This window comes from Thermobia domestica, chromosome 17 (assembly GCF_964235325.1).
Source record: "Thermobia domestica chromosome 17, izTheDome1.hap1.1, whole genome shotgun sequence".
NCBI classification, from domain to species: Eukaryota; Metazoa; Arthropoda; class Insecta; order Zygentoma; family Lepismatidae; genus Thermobia; species Thermobia domestica.
The window spans coordinates 165028345-165049146 of NC_137470.1; the positions used below are offsets into that span (position 1 = coordinate 165028345).

Sequence of the window (20802 nt, forward strand, 5' to 3'; positions counted from 1 at the left end):
TGCTATAGGGTTCAAGTTGAGAACAGCCTAGCATTAAAATAAGAATTTTACGAATAAAATATATTGACTCTTTAAAAAAAAGATAATGATGAAAGGGAAATTCATCTATTTATATGTATATTTATACATGCAGATGAATAAAATGGAGGTCACATGATAAAATAATTTACGTAACTTTTTTCTTTCATTTACTTAACTGTAATTAAAACCCGAGTGCTTTCTGGGGTTTTATTCATAAAGCATTATGTCGCAGAGTATGTCCAAAAGGTTAAGGCTTAAAAACATTAAAATTTTGTCATTTCTTCTGTTACTGAGTTTGGTTATGTTAGGTAGTTAGTTTACACTATTTTCCTCTGTTGTAAGGTAGGTTAGGATAGCTTAACTTATGAATTGCACGAAAAATTATCCAATTCACCACTTCTTTCCCGTAAATTTTATCTATTTTTCATATCTCTGAACCTACTTCCGGGTACCTAATTCTTTTCTTGGTGCCTGCTATTAGTTGTGTACAGAATTATATGTCTAGAAACATATGTAATAACGATTAGTCGTACAAAAATCGCATATCAACCTGTGCTAAATGGTTACTACAAATCATATTTGCATCTATTTCGGTTCAGGTCAGGGCAAAGCTGTTTTCTGTGCGACACCATGGGGGTGTTTAAAGTACTTATGAAGATTGCGAACATGTAAAGTATGTATCAACGTAAATGCAGTCAGTACCTTGTATGTAACAATCTATTATAATTTAAAGCCTAATATAGTGTTGGCAGATCTGAAGATTAGCGAGCTGAAGATCTGAAAAACAGCAAGCTTGTGTTCCCAAAAATAGCAGACTTGAACTATTTGTAGCTCAAACATAACAATGTCAGATGCCATGGTTGGCAATGGTCAGGCGGCGACCGTGGTTGAGGACTGTTGGCGGTGGTGTGTTAGGGCAAACACCATACTACGTCAGCTGCAATAGAACTGCAGTGTGCAGTAAGCTGGGCAGGCGATAATAATTTCACTAATAATTTGCGATATATATGAGCAACTATTTCAAATTTTCAGGAAGATATGATTGCTTAAGTCAGTTTCGTGGGCTCTGAAATACACTTTATAACGTTTACAGTATGTTTGTTCACGGTTATTTCTCACTTCTTTAACTCAGTTACTAAATTCTTTATCTGGGAGCCATGAATTTTAAAAGATTTATTGTAACTTCACTTACGCATTATGTTAATACGGACAATACAGGAACAGAATTAAATTTGCCATGTTCATGTTTACAGCTGTGCATAACTATTAGGTTCAGACATTAACTGTGACAGCAACACAGTCAGTGATATTGCGACAGCGCAAATTTAACAACAGTCTAGTATTGTCAGATCTGGGGATTAAGAAGTGCTAAAACAAGAATTGAACTAGTATCAAACATGTTAATTTTAGTACAGTGAAACCTGTCTTTAGCGGAATCGAGCGGGACTTGCAAAAAATTCCGTTAAAGTCAGGTTTCCGCTTAGTGGAGGTAGACTTTTCCTCTTTTAAAAAAATATATGCTTATAATGGGGCATACTGAGAAAATATATTGCTGTACGTACATTGTTCGATTACAGTACTTCTTTCTTCTACGAATAAATACACAAGAAAATTAAAATGAATACAAATTGTGCTATGCACACGTTTTCTTTATTTTTCTGATAGCCAGGCAGGGTTTTCTGTGTACATTGCTGCTTGGCTGCTTGACTTTCTGCATACACATTGGCCTGAGAAATTATACTAAGTGAATATGAATAATTTTTTCGCAAGGAGAATCTTGATATGTATTTATTCTACACTCTTCTTGGAACTCGGTATCGTATTCCTCTTCTTCCTCTATCTCGTTTTCTTCTTTCCGACATTTCATATGATTCTTGATTAAGTTGCGGGGATTAAGGACAATTTGTGGGGCTGAATATGAGTAGTGGTTGGGGAAGGTCAACACTGTCCAGAAATATTTAACAAAAGAACGAACATGTTATCGCAGACAGTACCGTATAATGTATATGGCTCACAGAATGTCTAAACATCTTCTAAACGCTATTGTCCGGAACTCAGAATTTTCCGTTAAATGTTTATTTTTCTTTCCGTTGTCCGCGTAACACAGTTTCCGCTTAATGAAGGGAATTTTACACGTTTTGTTCTCCAAAATTCATGGGACCGTGAAATATTTCCGTTTAAGACAGTTTTCCGTTTAATAAAGGGTCCGTTGAGGACAGGTTTTACTGTATAACTGTTGTTCACTGTGAATAGCTTATTCATCGAACAAAACTTTTTTTGTATTATATAAAACTAATAATCCGTGATTTCATATATGAAAATAAAAAAAGTAGCATATTCTTAGGAGTTACAGCCTGCAAATAATTAAAATTAGCCCCAAAAGTGGCGTGTCGTCCAATTTGAAATTTTTGTAGCGAGCACACTTAAAAAATCGCCCAATCCGCTACATGTAGCCCAATCTGGCAACGTTGACCTAATATATTGAAGTAGAACCCACCCTTTCACTTTCACCGTCGCAATACTGTCATTACATATAGTAAGATGCTGCTCTTATCTCCACCTAGTTCTACTAATGATCCATGGAATAGTGAGTTATTATTATAGGGCTACCATATATATATAATTTCAATACGGAAAGATTTCAAAATAAAACATTAATCTGTATACGCGTATGTCTTAGTTTTACAACGACAGGTATAACTATAAATTACCTAATAGAGTTACCATTATAAAACAGAAACAGTTCTCTATCAGAAAAACGAAGTTTTTTTTTTTTTTTCTTCGAGAAGTCCTCAATCTGCACGAATTATCTTAATATTTATGAAGTTTCACTCTTGTAAAATATGAGTTTAAAAAAAAAGAACACATATCTTTTCTCGATATATATTCACCGCATCAGCACCAGATTTCCTTGAAGTATTTATTTCCTCAAATTATTATTATTATTTAATTCTATATAATCCCAATAGTTTCAAAACAATCATCAAAGCACTCGCGTTCTACTTTCCACCCGCCGAGAAGTGAGGTGTTTCCACAAAGAACTTCTTTCAATTCAGTTGCCAGTCGATTCGTTGCCATCAACCATAAATGGCCTAACTAAAATTTCCCATTAACACTGCAACAATGGTATACACCAATATTATTTTAAACAACGATTTATTGATAATAAAATATGAGATTCATAACTCACAACCTGAAGCAGTATAGAGATCTTGATCAAGAACTGCGAATTAAATATTGTATTCTCATACCTATCAAACTTCCTATATATACAGTGCAAGGCATGTTCATAAAACAGTTTGAAATACAAATCTGAACACTTGTTTGGCAACGGACAGCTAAGAAGAAGGTGCACTACTTAGAATGAAAACCTTTACAGCTTGTATATAGTCTGAGGTCCCTTTCCAGGGTAAATGCTTCGTAAAGTTTTACAATGGATAAACTAATATCTGGACTGGTGCCGAAATCCTGTAATCCAGCTCTTCTGAAGCTGCGATAGTGTAATGAAGAACGCCTTATACAGTGAGCGACATTTTAATTCCCACATACATAAAATGTCTCCTTTTCCTGAGACATGCGTTCCATGTTTTTAATGAAGACCTTATACACCGAGTTCCATCTTTCTAAGTTGACGACCTTGTGAGATATTGAATTTTTGACATACACTTTGAACCCCGTTTATTCTCTTAGGATACCCAATTTAAAGTGATACGATGAAAACCCAGTTTGATGTAGATGATAATTGTATTTAAATAATTTTAAATGGTTCAAATCGTTCTCCCGTCATTCGATCTCACATAAGACCTCTTTCATTTTCACACAGAGTGGGCCAAAAACAGGCGACAGCCTTGACACAAGAATGACTGGGTTTGGGGTTCATATTACACGTAGATTAGATGTCTGAAGATAGGGAAACCTCAGAAAGAAAAGTGATCATCACGGGCGCTATCTTAAATATTAGTTTATTTTTTTAAGTAGAAGGTCGATACGCAACGCATGTTTTATATGTCTTTTTATTGCAGGAATGCAATGCCACTGACCGTTCCCTCTTATCACTAACCGTTCACTAATTATAGCCTGTCATTCATCTCACAACACATGCTCGAAATAACACACTGTGCAACAATAGTGTGTGTGCCGCACGGCACCAGAAACATCCTCAATTCGCTGTACTAACTGCTGTAAATTCCGAATTCTGACGGAGTACACCACAACCCTTAAATGGTCCCGCAGATATAAGTTGAGAAGCGTGAGATCCGGAGAATGTCACTTAAGGCCTCCGACGTCCGATACATTTCCTGCCAAACTGCTGAACCCGGTAGTTCTGCTAACCATGTCTATAATGAGGAGGGCTACATTTCTGCTGCACGTCTCATATAGCCTCGCTGCTGAACGGGACGCTAAACTCAAAATCAACTCAACCCAACGTTTCTGCTGAAAGAACGTTAAGAACGATCTGTATGCCGGTTGAATGGCTACTATGTACTCCAAAAAGTACTGAAATTTGCATAGTATGATGCAGCGATAACTGTGCAGGAATTAGATTAATTAAGATATGTTTAAACGAATTCCAAAGTAAAGTCCGGGTAGGAAAATTTTTGTCCACGAGCTTTCACGTCGAAAATGGCCTGAAACAAGGAGATGCGTTGTCGCCATTATTATTTAACTTTGTTCTGGAATACGCCATAAGGAAAATCAAAGATAGCAACCAGGGCCTAGAGTTGAACGGTATTCATCAGGTTATGGCATATGCTGACGATGTAAATTTAATAGGGGCTGATAGAAAAATAGAAAGAAATGCAGAGATCTTACGCTTGCCGGGACATGAGTTTAAAAGTAAATGCAGAGAAAACTAAATACATGGAAGTGCGTCGGGACCGTAATACAGCAAATTATGGATGCGTTAAAATATTTAATATTAAATAATACTTTTGATAAAGTGGATAGTTTCAAATATCTAGGATCAGTATTAATAGAGGAAAATCATATTCACGAAGAAATTAAATGTCGACTAAAAGCCGGGAATTCGTGTTACTATTCGGTTCAAAATCTCTTGTCGTCGCGAATTCTGTCGAGGAATCTGAAGCTTAAAATATATAAAACGATAATCATGCCTGTTGTTCTGTATGGTTGCGAAACATGGTCGCTTACTCTGAGAGAAGAACATAGACTGAAAGTACTGTATTTGAGAACAAGATCCTGAGACTGATATTCGGACCCAAGAGGAACGGGAATGGGGAATGGCGGAAACTTCATAACGAGGAACTACATAATTTATACGGTTTACCCAACATTGTTAGGGTCGTCAAGTCTAGGAGGCTTAGGTGGGCAGGTCATGTAGCTAGAATGGAAGAAAGTAGAAACGCTTTCAAAGTCTTGACTGGAAGACCAATCGGAAAACGACCATTAGGAAGACCTAGGCGCAGATGTGAGGACAATATTAAGATGGATCTCGCAGACATTGGAATACAAAGTAGAAACTGGATGCAGTTAGCTAAGGATAGAAGTCAGCGGAGAGATTCTGTGAACGCGGCATTGAACCTCCTGGTTCCATAGGCCATAGAATTAGTTAGTTAGTTAGATAACTGTGCAGGAAGAATGGAAGAGACATTACACACACCATTGTTTCACAGGGTAGTTTTCAGCATTTCAAGCATGTTTAATGAGGGAGGACAAGCCATAATTAGTGAATGGTTAGTCATAGGACAGAACGGTCAGCAACGTTGCACTTCTGTGAAAAAAAAATGCATACTAAACATGGGACGCGTATCCAAGATGGGGGCGTGGTGATCAGATGTATGGGCACTGTAGACCCCCAACCCAACAGTCTTTTCTGTGTCAGGATTGTTACCTGACTTCTGACCCTCCCATATATTAGAGAGTGTCAATTCCAGTTTCCATTATTTTTAGAGTTCAATAGATATACTTATATGAATTGGTGGAAATGATGTAACGAAGGAAAACCCCACCGATGCAAATATTAACTTTAGCCAATTTTCCCTTGACATCACCATAAGCTCTTATCCTGAATGCAAGTACAAGACTGTAATCAACTAAGGTTCTACATTTATTCTGGTAAGATATGGAAATCTTCTTGCGTCAATATTTAAGGACGAGAGCCTCCCTCGTCCCTGCGCTTGTCTTTGCAGCTACACAAACTAAACGAAATTTCTAGTTTACACCCCAGATCAAGCCTTAAGAAGGAAACGCACGATTAATGAAAGTGAATGATAATGTAGAACGTGGGAAGAAACAGGAGAATTCAAAGAAGACCCAATGACACGATACTATCCACCACAAATTCGCATGGAGAAGGACGAACCTGGGATCCTTCACGCAGAGTTGAATGCTTTTCCATTGAGCAAACATGGAAACATGATGAATTAAAAAAAAAAAAAAAATACTACCAATTGCAGTTTCCCACCGGCTCAAGTTCCACATATGGTCCTTCACGACTTTTCTACGCGAGAATTTATTTTATCACGACCGAGAAGTGTGGACAGGTCAAAACTGAAATGAAATTTTTAGTTTTACGTCCCACAATCATGTCCTTTATGCTAAACAAAACGGATGATGAATACAAGTGAATGATTGTGAAACACATGATTGGTGAAATGAGAATGGGAAGTGGGAATAAACGGGAGAGCCTCGAGTAAACCCCTGGACATGATACTGTCTACCACAATCTCACGTGACTGTGGATCGAACAAGAGACTTTTCACATCAGAATTAAAAGCTCTAAGACTGAGCCACCGTGACCACCCGGGGTCAGGTGATTTGCGGTGAGGACTAGGGTGCCTAAATACCTGGAGGCGGATGATATTTAGAATCACTATATAGGTAAAAATCAATTCACGACAGAAATACAATCAACACTACATAATCTACTACAGAACTTAATTTACGTGAGCTCTATTCCTTCCAATTTACTTTCTACGAACCACTATGACCTCATGCTCACTTTGAGATCATGTTACTATTCATATTCTGTTTTCCCTTTTCCATAATACTAAGTATTTCATCCATTCTCCCACTTCTGGTTACTAGTATTACGCGTTCGATATTCGATACACGTTTATCGTATGTAGAATTGCATGGTAATGACACACACTTATTTGTACGTTAATATTCTTCTTTCGTCTATATATTTGGCTTCTACAAATATAAATGTTACTTAAATAGTACTCTCGCTTTTTGAATTAGTAGATATTACCAGTAAAATTCTCACCTGGATCTTTTATACACCATTCCTACAATTGAATTTACAAGACTAGAAATATACATTCCTTGTCCTTTGCACACGAACTTCTAAAAAGATTACAATACTTCAGTTGCATCCGTTACGTCTACATTGTTTTCTTATTTGTAACATATCGCCCTACCTTTTACGTACGAAATCATTTTAATAATTTTACGCGGATGAACATTCATTTGCATTCGAAAGTGCATGGAGCCCTTCAGTGTATGATAATAGTATCTCAGGAGCCGTATAGATTTTCCCTAAAACATACACTATGTTGACAAAAGTCACCAGACAGCCTGTACTATTGGTTCGACAGGCACCACACGTGTAACTAATAGGATGTAGGCCCTCCTTTTGCTTGAATTCCAGCGGTTACCCTTCGGAGTAGGCTAGCCACTAGATTCGGGTACACTGTTGGCAGAATTGTGCTCCATTCCTCCTGTACCACGGTGAACAGTGCACGTTTGGTTGTTGATCGAATGAGTTTGCCACGCAACTGGCGTTCCAATTCATCCCAAGGATGTTCTATAGGGTTCAGATCGGGGCTTTGCGCTGGCCAGACAAGCATTTCCATCTGATTAGGCGCGCTATACACTATAGGATGGATCCTTGGAAATCTTTTACGATTTGTCCTAGAGTCAAAATCTCAACGTGTATGGCATCAGATCGCATGTCATTTCCTGTGTTCTGAACGATCCTATGAGATTTCTCTTGTTTAGAGTACGCTCTATTTCGGAAAGAAAATTCGTAAGATTTCGATTTAAGCGACATCAGGTGAGAGAAAGTGAAAACAAAACAAGTGAAAACACAACTGATGCGGTATCTTCTGATCGTGCAGGTTTACTTTAGGTGTACCATTCGAAATAATTGTTGAAAAATTATAATTTATCACTGATTTCTAAATGATTTACGTTGACCAACATGAAAAATTATTCACATAGTATAGATAAAATCCTTCAAGGGGACCATCAAAACAATTGTTGATAAACTATAATTATTTTACGATTTGCGTACAAATACGGGGTCCGGATATATAGTATAAAAACTATAGTGCAAAAAACGCAAACCAAATTGTGTTAAGTGGCCTCTGAAAAGTACGAATGTTGTGTAACCGAATCAGGGCAGGGCGAAGCTGGGCCCAAGCGTTAATCAGGAGGTGCGAGCGAAGGAAGCAGGCGCGTCAGTGAATGTAGTGAAAACGAGTGGGTTTCGGCAATGATACGAGTTTGAATAGCAATTGTCATGGGATCGTGGTAGTAGCGCTCTACTTGTAAGCTTTTGTAAACTATACAGAAATAAACCGGTGGTGGAAAATAGTATCACCGGTCATCTTTCATATGCACTCACTTAGGTAAATGTTTCGCAGAAGGGGTCCAAAGTAGGCAAAGCATACAAAATTTACAGGAGAAATGGAAGATGCAAGTACTTAGACCTAACATAACATAACCAAATCCAACCTAATGAAATTAACTAACTTAAACTAACCTAATATTAATAGAAGTAAGCGAAATTCTATCACTTTTTGAAAATTAGTTTTAGCCATATACTAATATAATCTAACGTAACATAACCGTAACTAACTTCAACCAGCCTAAACTAAATTAATGTAAATAGAAACTACCGAAATTGTAACATTTCTTAGAAAAATTAGCTGGATCGTTTCTGCTAAACATTGTCTCTCACCTATTTTATCCGTCGTTAAAACATTTATAATGATTTTACACTAGTAACCCTACAGTTGTAAACATAAAATACAGCTGTATTACTTTGTATTTAATTCTGTTGTTTGCAGAAATTTGATCCTTATAAATGTCTTTTCATGCAAAGTATTAAATTTTATTTGTAAATCTTCTAAAATGTCAAAAGTATACCAGCACCCTTCTGATTTTTTTTTTTTTTTTTTTTTTTTTTTTTTTTTTTTTTACGAGATATTTAGTTTAAGAATATAGCGCTTGGTATTAATATCAGTGGGATGTGCAGTATGGTTAGCATAGTAATTCTTTAACCTTGTACTTTTATTAAATAGAACTATTTCACAATGTTGATAAACGTCATTCGGTCAAACAGGAAAACTCTTCACGTGTATGGCACAAAAAGGATAAGATTTCCTACAAAATATGTCGTAACATTTTTCCGAAGGTAAATCCTAAGATATTTCCTAGGTTTGATCTCGTAGTGTATAGATCGCCTTATTGTCAAGCCATGACTCAATGGCGTGTGCTGTATGTACAGGAGCATTATCGTGTTGATACAAAAAGGGGCCCGTCCCCAACTGTTTCCACAGTATCGGCAGCATTCTATTGTCTACAATGTCTTCGTACACACCACAAGTAATCGACCCGTCAATTAAAGTTAACGGGCCTAACCCAAACCAGGAGAAACAGCTCCACACCATAACACTACCACCACCAAATTTGACGGTTGCCACATGTAACGCTCCTTACAGCCGTTAGTCAAACAGTCGGAATTTAACTTCCAAAAATTCAAAATAAATAAATAACCCCGTCGTTGAAAATCCGGTATTGCAGGGCGCAATTAGTAAAGGTGCCTTGAAGATCATACAATTAAACTGAGTAAATAGTCTTATTCTAATCCACTAATTCTAAATTCCAGAGAACGACTTTCAATATATCAAAATTAGGAAGGCTAATTATTTCTATTAGAATACAATTTATTTAACAAATGTATAGTAATGAAAAATTTCTATAATACAATACTGAGAATATAACGTTAACAACAAAATAATTAATGCAAACACGAATGGTAAAATTACTATAACGTTCTGATAACCAGAACTAATTAAATCCAACAATCAGTTTACTTCAAAGTTTCGTTTAATTTACCATACACCAAATCGTCTTTATCAAAGCAAATCAAGATTTTACTCAATACCTAATTTACTTTATTTCTTTAAAATAGAGTACTGATCTTTCTGCTCTCAGTATGCAACCAATATTCTTTCCGATCAATTATCCCGTAAAATTACACAATTAACAATCCTCCCGAACAAAATTTCGTCATTCTAATAATTAAATTATCGAAAGGATCCATTACCCACAGGATCTAATAGCCCTACAAAAGATGGCTTCAATATTGAAGATTTAAGCTTGACAAATTATATAGATTAATAGCAAAGAGAGAATTAACCAGCAAAATTCCAAAAAATGATTAATAGAACCATCTAAAAATTCTCGACAACCTACGTCAAATCCTATGGACAAATTCGCTAACAAATTGAAATAGAAATCAAACCCAAAAGAACCAATAAAAAAAAAAGGTACTCACCAAAGAAATTCACAGCTGGGCTAAATTAACAGCAACCCCTGCTCCACTCATCCAACCTCGGCTTAAACGGCATCAACCCAAGTTTCAACCAAAAATGGAAATTTATAGGAAAAATCCTTCAAAAGGCAGAGTAATTTCAAACCAACTCCTATAATCGCCTTGAATTACTCCAGACTTGATGAAAGAATGAACAAGTGAAAATAATACTTCGGAAATAATACGCTTGAACCAGCCGTTGACAACGAAATTTCAGTACTCCATTTCCCATTTCTTCAATTCGATCTTTACTGTATCAATCCAATGCTTCAACTCGAGGAAGCAACCGCTAGCCGCCAGCCACGAAAACAACAGGCACTGCGTAATACTTCACGCGGCTCATGGCTGCGCACTCAGAGCAGGAGACCTTGAATTTTTCGTCGTCGATTTTAGAACACAGCAAGAGGAGAAAAGAACAAAACAAAACATTTTTTAAATACAGGTATCCAATACAATACAATAAACCAACATATTTTCATTCTTTTCTTTTCTTGTTACTTTTCTTTCTTTTTAATAAAGCCCTTTTTTTTCTAATCACGTCACTTTTTAATAAATTCTTTTATTAGTTTCTTTTCAAATTTTTGTTGTTCTCCACAAACCACTTGTCCTCGGAAAAATAACAACATACACTATTGGTACTATGTCAACAATGAAGAGACTTGAGCGTAAATGTAGTACATACATATTTTTCATACTATTTATTTCAGATATGCCATAATGATTTAGAATTTAATATGGAGAAAAAAAGTGCAACTAAGCTGGGAATCGGATCCCGCTCTCCCGTTTACAGTGTTGCTGCTTTAACCACTAAGGTACTCGGTTTTTCTTCCCTCTAGATTTAATTTGGTTGGGCATCTCTATCATACTTTGTCACCTCCCCCATTATTATTGGAGTGTGTTGCCTTTGAAAACAGGAGTTTTAATATCTGATCTATACTCCATGCCCCCAATTGCTCATCTATGCATACCAGTAAAATGAAAACTTTTAAGAGTTAGTGTTGCTTGAAGCGCTCCGTATCTCGTACATTGTCCAGCATCGAAAGGCAATTTGGGACATGCGTACATGAATTGAGAGGTACCGGATTTTCATACTGCCAAAAATATTGGCGCCTGGGAATCGCAATAATGTAGTTAACGTTTGATAATAGTATATGTAGCAGTTGAAAATTCAAGTACTGGGTATGAGAAAAGTAAATTACTACATCAGAACTGAAAACAAGTTCCTTTCGTTTCCTATCATTTATACTTTAACAGAATTAACAACACTAATATGAAACGGAATATTGCAATATCAACCTTAATTTTATGTCTGATTACACTTCATGTTTAGACAACGGTACAGAACAATCATAATTGAAAGATTAAGTAATTCCGAACTCTTGTTTTTCTTCTTCCTTTCTTTCTTTTAGCACTAGCTGAAATGCTCGTTTTTCGCAAGGAGGAATAAATATATACAAAAAAATATGCCGCGTTCACAAAAGCTTTCCACTAACTTCTATCCTTAGCTAACTGGACCCAGTTTCTACTTTGCATTCCTGTTTCTGCGAGACTCATCTTAATATTGTCCTCCCATCTGCGCCTACATCTCTTCCTAATAGCTGTTTTCAGATTGGATTTCCAGTTAAAACTTTTAAAGTGATCCTGCTTTCTTCCGTTCTGGCTACATAACATGCCCACCTGAGCCTCCTAGATTTGATGACTCTAACAATGTTTGGTGAACGATATAAATTATGTAGTTCCTCGTTATGAAGTTTCTGCCATTCCCATTCCCGTTCCTCTTGGGTCGAATATTCGTCTCAGGATCCTGTTTTCGAATACTTTGAGTCTACGCTCTTTCCTCAGAGTAAGTGACCATGTTTCGCAACCATACTGGACGACAGGAATGATTATCGTTTTATATTATTTTAAGCTTTAAATTCCTAGACAGAACAAAAAATTCATACTAACTTATAAAAACATTTTAAAAGCATCCAGGACTATCAATTCTTTTATTTATTAAAAAACGGAAAAAATCGATTTACCAAGAAAATAAAAACGTATAACGTAAAGCTTGCCAGAAAAACGTAAAATCTGGCAACCCTAGATACAAGGAAGAAGCATGTTTTTTCTAATAAAATATACATTATAATTCTACTTACAGATTTCTGTAATTCCTGAATATTATTTGTGCTTCAAAGCTTTCGATTCTCCTCTGGAGTCTTGGATACGGAGGATGAGAACAGGAAGATGAAAAATAAAAACGTCAGAGAATAAAATGTAACGGACTTGCCAAGGGAAGAGAGGTGTTGGAAAACATTTTGTCAAGCTCAACGATCAAACATCAAATGGTAGCGATGCAAGCTGCAATATGGCGGAGTCGATTTCTGTTCTCTTTTGTTCTTTAGTAAAACAGTACCAGCTCGTGCTGTTATTATCATTCTTGTGCCAATGCTGTGCAAACCTTTGTAATTAGTGCCTTCCATTCATCACTTAACAATCCCTTGTCCAAATTTAATTTTGGTTTCTTTTAAATGAATAAATAAATTCTCAAATACAAGTCTCTCTCTATTTTATTACTGGCCCCCAATAAAATTTTTGAATCTTGTACCTTAAAAAAAAAAAAAATGTTTCGACAGACCTGACACCGGGCTTTCCGCTTTTAAATCAATAATACACGGACCTTTAGATTTCTTTCGGTTTTGCCTATGTACTCTCATGGCAACTGCGTTTCATTTCGTAAATACCTGATTTTTCATTGCGATCCGAGTAATAACTCTTAAATCAGGCAATTTTCTTTTCTAAAGTTTTGGGAGCTTTCAAAGCTGTATGGAACCATAATGGGTATACAGGGTGGACAATTTATCTGGAACATCCATAATAACGGAGAAACGAAAAGTGGGAGAAAAGCGAAACTTTGCATGAAGCAACTATAAGGAAGGGAACATCGTTTTACGTATTAGACACCACCAGCCGGTGAACAGTGTTGCCATCCCAGTATAACGTTATTTATATTTTTTCAAATGGCACTACGTCAGATTATTACATATTTCGAATCAACATGTTAAACGAAAACTTAAAATATCTAATTTATTATTCAGTGTTGCAAACTAAGGATGTTATAATATCACAAACATCCGAAGTCTGGAAGCCTTTATCACAAATATAGCACAACGGAGATGGACAAGACGATGTATATCGGAAGTACCTTAGCGTTGGATACTATGGTCATGGTATGACTTGTTTTCAATGAATAGTAACGAAGTTACAAGAGCTTGAAAATTTGCATTTTTTCAAAAGGCTTTATTTCGAAAAAAAGCTTAAATAACTATCATATGTAATTACTTGCGTGGTTTGCAATTCACAAACTAATCATTTTGCCCTTTACAGCACTTGGATATCTGAAACCGTTCCGGAGATATGATAAACATTGATGAAATTCGCAACACTGCTGAAAATGGCGTATTTCTGGACAATATTTAAACTGATTGTTGTTTTCCTTCTCTCTTTTATAGCATTGCAGGAATAATTTTTAGTACATGTAATTACAACAAGTCCTCGCACTTACATGATTTAAGCAGTGTTTTCGTTTAACATATTGATTTGGAATATGTAATAATCTGACGTAGTGCCATTTGAAAAAATAACTTTATACTGGAATGGCAACACTGTTCACCGGGTGGTGTTGCCTAATACATAAAATGATGTCCCCCTCCTTATAGTTGCTTCATGCAAAGTTTCGCTTTTCTCCCTCTTTCGGTTTCTCCGTTATTATGGATGTTCCAGATAAATTGTCCACCCTGTATAGGGTTTCTCCGGAAAGTAGGACTGATTTATGTTCAAATATGTATTCACAATTTTGATACATCGACTTAATAGAGTTTTCAAAATATGCCCCTTTTCCATCCTCACAGGTTTCCAGCGACTGCCATTCACTGAAGTCTCCCTGGAACGCAGAAAGTGAAATGCTCCTCAGCTCCCTTGTTACGACCTTTTGAAGCGCCCGAACCGAGCAGTTGTGTCATCCATTCATGACCGTTTTCAGTCGGGGGAAGAAGAAGAAGTCTGCAGGAGCGACATCTGTACTGTGGGGTGGCTAGGAAGCTGGGTGATGCCATGTTTGGTCAGGAAGTCCATGACAGCGAAGGCGGTGTGGCTCGGCGCATTGTCGTGATGAAGTTTCCATGATCCAGCAATTGCTGGACGGATGCGGGCAACTCGTTTTCTGTGTCTTTCATGTACTTCCACGTAGAATGCAGCACTTACAGTCTGACCAGGAGCTGCAACTCTCTGTGAACCACTCCTTTGCAGTCAAAAAGATTATCAACATCAACACTACTGCATCCTGACCAAACATGGCAACACACAGCTTTTCCAGTCACCATACAGCCCACATGTCGCTCCTGCAGACTTCTTCCTCTTCCTCCGACTGAAAAGGGTCATGAAAGGACGGCACCACGGCTCGGTCCAGGCGATTCAAGAAGCCGTAACGAGGGAGCTTCCAGGGAGCCTTCAGCGAATGGCAGAGTCATTGGAAACACTGTGACGATGCAAAAGGGGCATATTTTGAAAACTATCAAGTCGATGTGTCAAAATTGTGAATAGTTTTTATTTCTTTCTTTATTTATTTATTTATTTATTCAGTCCTACGACTACTTTTCGGATAACCCTGTAAATTTTATTCAATGCAATTGTCAATCTGGGAAAAATAGGAAATCCCACCCATGTTACGTCTTTCATGTCGGTTTCAGATATATCGGAACGTAAACCCCTTTTAAACTGTTATACCAATTACCTAATAATGGAATTGGATACTCATTCATACTACCTGTCTTCAGTAAATGTCCAATCTCTATCTGTAAGTCTGTTTTCAGAGAGGTAAGTCGAATGGCACATAAAAGGAAATTGTTCCAAATATTTGCTCTGGTACTCGCAGAATGAGCAGATTTATAATGTACTTAGGCTTGTGTACTGTAGGCTTGTACTATGTACAATATACAGGATGTAGGCTTGTGATTGACATTAATAATGAACTTATCGTCATTTCTTCTTATATTGAGATCTAATTATGAAGGTCTACCTTGTTTTCTTCCTCAACTGTAATCTCAAATCACTATGGATACAATTCAATTTATTTAGTTAATTATCCTTGTACAAGAAAAGTATGTCGTCCACATATCTGTAATAGCGTACCGTACCTAGTTTCTGTTCTTTCAGAATCTTACTTTCAATAGAATGAAGTACTAAATTACCCAACAATGGTGATAATGGGATCTCCATAGCTAGGTCTTCGACTCGGTGGCAAATATTACCTTCAAAGGAGAAGCTATTATATTTTAAGTAACATTCAAGGAGCGTATTACGTTCACTTCGAAGGTACTAACTTCTTCCTGTACAGCATGGTTGAACTGATTCAAAAACTAATTGCAAAGGGACCGACGAGTACATGTCGACAACGTCTATTGACACAATTTAGCCATTTCAATGGCTATCAACCTGCAGATACAGATTTTCATAGCTTTATCTGTTTTTAGAAATATTTGCCCTGTATTGTTGGACCAGTGAGAATGACAGTGGTGTGAATCACTTTTGAGATACTGGAATATTTTATTAAACAGCTATTCGATGCGTGAGAACCAGAGAGAAACGTAACTCCAAAAATGGCAAGTTTTGTTTCCTAGGTCCAGAAGTTCAAAGTAGGCATACCATATATAGGGGGTGTAAATACGTTGGCCTGAAAGGGCAACATTTCCCCTTCCCTTTTTTCCTGTGCTAACGTTTAACTGCTTCTTAAAACACAGTGTATGTCGTTGTTGGACGCTAGTAACAAGGGCATTAATCTATGTATGTGTACATGATAATTTGTTCTGCTGTGTAATCTATGATACTTTTCTTTTTTCAGATGCCACGACGGTGTTTCGTCCCAGGATGCAAATCTAACTATGACAGTACTCTTAAAACTGAAGATACAAAGTCAACATTCTCATTCCCCAAAGACGAACAACTTTTCAAGAAATGGTTAAGCGCAATACCAAGAAGTAATTGGAATTCAACGAAATATTCAGCGGTTGTTCAGACCACTTTGACTCTTCTGAGATTATCAGAACTGAGGAGTATACAGATTCTGTAGGAAACATACGACTGATTTGACTTACCCGAAGCTGGTGGATGGAGCCGCACCTCATATATTCAAAAATCTTCCTTCGTATTTGTCTCGTCAGAAAAACGTTAGGAAGGATCCAGAAGAAAGACGGAGGGCAAAAATACAAAGACATGAGGAAGAAGTTAACCAGTTTTTGTCTTTCAGTGATTTTGTAAATGATTTATCAACAAAATTAAATCTTCGTGAATGGAATGTGAAAATCGTTAATTCAAATGTGTATTTTTACATACTGAATATCGATTGTGATGTTAACCAAGAGTTTGAAGAAGTAATTGTAATGAACAGCATAATTGTTAAGAATGACATGAGTGTTCGTGTGTTGATTTGCAATTATGAGTTGTCAGCAAGGGATCTTAATTGGATTTTACCTAGTAACTTGAAACTCAGTCTTTGGTCTCAGATTGAAAACCTATTGTCTAGGTATGCAAACGTGACTCAGGTTACTCGTGATTCCAGTTATTATATAAGTAAAGGTTTTGACAGTATAGAAACTGCAATCAAATATATAGATAAGGATAATTTTAATGTACATTTAATTCTTAATCAGCTTATGCTTTTAAATACCCCACTAAGAAGGTATTCCAAACACACTTTAGTGTTTGCTTTTCATGTATACAGTCATTCTGTAAAAGTAGATGAAATTTTGAGGAACTTCTTAATTTTGCCAAGTGTCCGGCGTTTGCAAGCATTGTCTTCCTCACTAAATATTTCGCCTGAAATTGAGAAAAGCAATGAAGTGTATTTCAAGTGTATTTTTAAAAATCTCAGTAGCTTTGAAAGAATTGTAGCATTATTAATAGATGAAATTCATATTAAAAGTTGTTTGACTTACAAAGCTCAAAAAATTACAGGTTATGCTGAAAACAGTCCAACAGAACAAGCCACCACTGTTCAAACTTTCATGTTAAGTTCGTGTTTTGGAAGGTTTCATGAGGTTGTCCAATTGGTTCCAGCAAATGCAATGTCAGGGAAACAACTGTTTGAAATTGTTCAAAAAGTAATCAGCTATGTTCAGACTGTAGGCTTCAAGGTATTGTGTATAATCACAGACAATAATAGAATTAATCAGAGTCTATTTAAATTTCTTGCTAGTGGATCTTATAGCTTCACTAATCCACAGTATCCTGGAGAGAAAATTTTTCTTATGTATGATAGTGTACATATATTTAAGAATATACGTAACTGTTGGTTAAACTTGAAAGACAGTGAAAAAACATTTGTGTATCCATACGAGGGTGAGCTGCAAAAAGCTTGTTTCAGTCACTTGCGGGAATTTCATAAAAGCGAGGAGGAAAACATTTTGCGGAAGGCGTATAAGTTGAACAATAAGTCTTTGTACCCTAACAATTTGAAACGGCAAAACGTAAAGTTTGTGTGCAATATTTTTCATGATACCACTATTGCAGCCCTTACGAACAACAGTGAATATGGAGGAACAATGAAATTCTTGGAAATAATAAACAAATGGTGGAAGGTAATGAACGTCAAAAATATGTTAAAAGGGACGAATATTCAATGCCTATTACCAGTGACAGTGATTCCAGAGTTCAATATTTACAGCAATTTGTAGACTGGTTAAAATCATGGTACGAAGATCCTAATACAATATCACTCACCAAAGACACTTACGGTGCACTCATGCAGACAAGAACGGTAATGATCCAATTAACAACCTACTGTTTTTCTAATTTTTCTGTTGAGTATGTGTTTACTGGCAAATTTCAGAGTGATAATTTAGAAAAACGATTCAGTTGTTATAGGTCCATGTCAGGATGTAACTACAATGTTTTGTATACGCAGATACTAGAATCCAAGTCTAAAATTAGGTTACAGCATGTATTAAGGCTACCCAGTACTGAAGATGTACATGATTACACTTCTGATCAGTCTTGTGACACCAGTGATCTAGAATGTGTATTGAAATCATCCTATTTGGAATCTTGTGGCGACATAGACGAGGATTCGAGGATCTATGTGGCTGGTTATGCAGCTCATTGTGTTAGAAAAAAAGTGACATGTGAGGAATGTGTAAGTTTAGTTGTGGCTGGTAAGGGAAATAATATAGACAATCCTTATTTTGATTACCTTGGAAGGGAAGGACTTTGCGTAGCAACAGATAAAATAAAATTTATTTTGTTTCACATGTATGCCATTTTGCACTATATTGTTAATAGTGAAGAATTACTAACAATGTTTCTACGACAAACTTCCCAAAAGTGTGTTCTACAAGCATTGACTCTAAAATCACTCTCTTCAGACAATACATTTTATATTGATCTAAATTATAGTTGTAAAAGTTGTGGAACCAATTCTCGATTTTTAGTATTGTATGTGGTATTCTGAGCAATGTTCTTCTAAACAATTACACAAAACTAAAAAATGAAAAGTCGACATCATATAAGAAAAGGAAACTTCTTGCTCTTTCTTCATAATTCATAAAACTTAATTTAGTCATGATACACTATTAACACGGCAGGACTGGCTCCTGTTTTTACAGACCCATGTGTTTAATATTAAATCTTTATCTAACAATTTTAGTTTAAATTTTTTGTTGATTAATTTATTTTGAAAAATGAAATGAAATGAAATGAAATCTTTGAGTTTTACGTCCCACGGTTATGCCGGTGAGGCTAAAGGAGACGGTGATGATGAGTAATGAATGAAATGGTGGAATGAAGAAAGTGGGAGGAAACGGGAGAACCCCGAGAAAACCCACGCACACGGTGTTTGTCCACCACAAAGTTCACTTGGCGGGGGCTGGGATTGAACCCGGGACCCCAAGCACCAGAGGTGAACGCTCTACCACTGAGCCACCGCGGCCCCTAATTTATTTTGTCTTATTCATGTTACACAGGTATATTGCAAATTGCAATACAAATGTTACATTTTAGTGTATCTTTGGAAAATTGAAGAAGTTATGAAAAATGTGGTAGAAATAGTATTATTATCTATTAAGTTTCAATGTGTACCCAATCAGAACCAACGAACAGCTACTAGTAACCGGCAAAAAAAAAAAAAAAAAAAAAAAAAAAAAAAAAAAAAAAACGAGTATGTGAGATTGGTGCCAGTTAAATACTAAGCGTTTCGCCTAGTGGTGTACATTATACTTCTACATTTTTATTTTCTGTGTAAACGTTGTGGGAGCGTTCTGTTGATATTAATGTTCTGTGCTACTTTTAATTAAAATATATGGTAAAAATGTATTACATCTTTAATTTTCCCCGTTACAAAATTTATTTCAAGTTGCATGTTACTATTAAGTAGCTTATTTCTAGCGTTTTGATGTATTGTTGTGTAAAAGTTCGACTAATATTTTGTACAGGGATTTCTATATGTGTGTGAATTAAGGATTATCAGTGGAAAATAAAGTCAGACCTTTACACATCAATAAGTTCAGGATAAAATTAAATAATAGCTGAGCAAAGCAAATGCGCTTTATTTAAAAATCTAAAATGTGTAACGTTTCGCCAACTAATAACTTGGCTTCATCGGACACACTAATGCTATTTACAAACATATTAGACACGGGACTCTTAGTGGATTGTAGTGAAATGAAAGTGTTGGGACAGGAAGAGGGAAGGCTGTCAGAAAATGAAACAAACAAGATTTATAGAAATGGAAGGTGAAAACGCAATGAACTGGAACTCGGGACGTGAATTGATGAACTATTGATTTTTTTATGTCTTATTCATACTATAGTGTTCGCGCTGCTACGTGCTGTATCTTACTTTAAATGAAAAAAGATGCATCATACCCAGTGGCGTATTTACGTTTTTGTTTCTGGAGGGGCTTTGCTATCTTTCGGGGGGGCTTTGCCTGAAAATATGAAAATTCTGCAAGATATTTCATATACTTTACTATAGTAAGTAAGATTTCGGGGGGGGGCTTAAGCCCGGAAGCCCCCCCCTAAATACGCCACTGATCATACCAATCGTTTAGATGCAACGTCCATTATTGTAGTGATCATGCATCGATTATTAAACTATTTCTGGACAGAAGGTGCTATGATTAGTTTTAGCTTCAACCATTTTGTGCACCAATATGAAAATCAAATAGCAAACTTAACAATTGCTTAGCA

The 20802-nt window shown here is 36.3% G+C and overlaps 1 protein-coding gene across 9 annotated transcripts in view; it reads right to left on the reverse strand.

Annotated features, from left to right (window-relative positions):
• The window catches only part of LOC145674466 (clavesin-2-like), a 396132-nt gene that overhangs the window by 276835 nt on the left and 98495 nt on the right, over positions 1 to 20802 (reverse strand). The window contains exon 1 of one of the 9 annotated variants that reach the window (XM_081744564.1): positions 10550 to 11792. The exons of the other annotated variants lie outside the window; for them this stretch is intronic. The gene's annotated coding sequence lies outside the window, so the exon portion shown is untranslated. Of the gene's footprint in view, positions 1 to 10549; positions 11793 to 20802 lie in introns of those variants that run through there. 9 annotated transcript variants of the gene reach the window in all.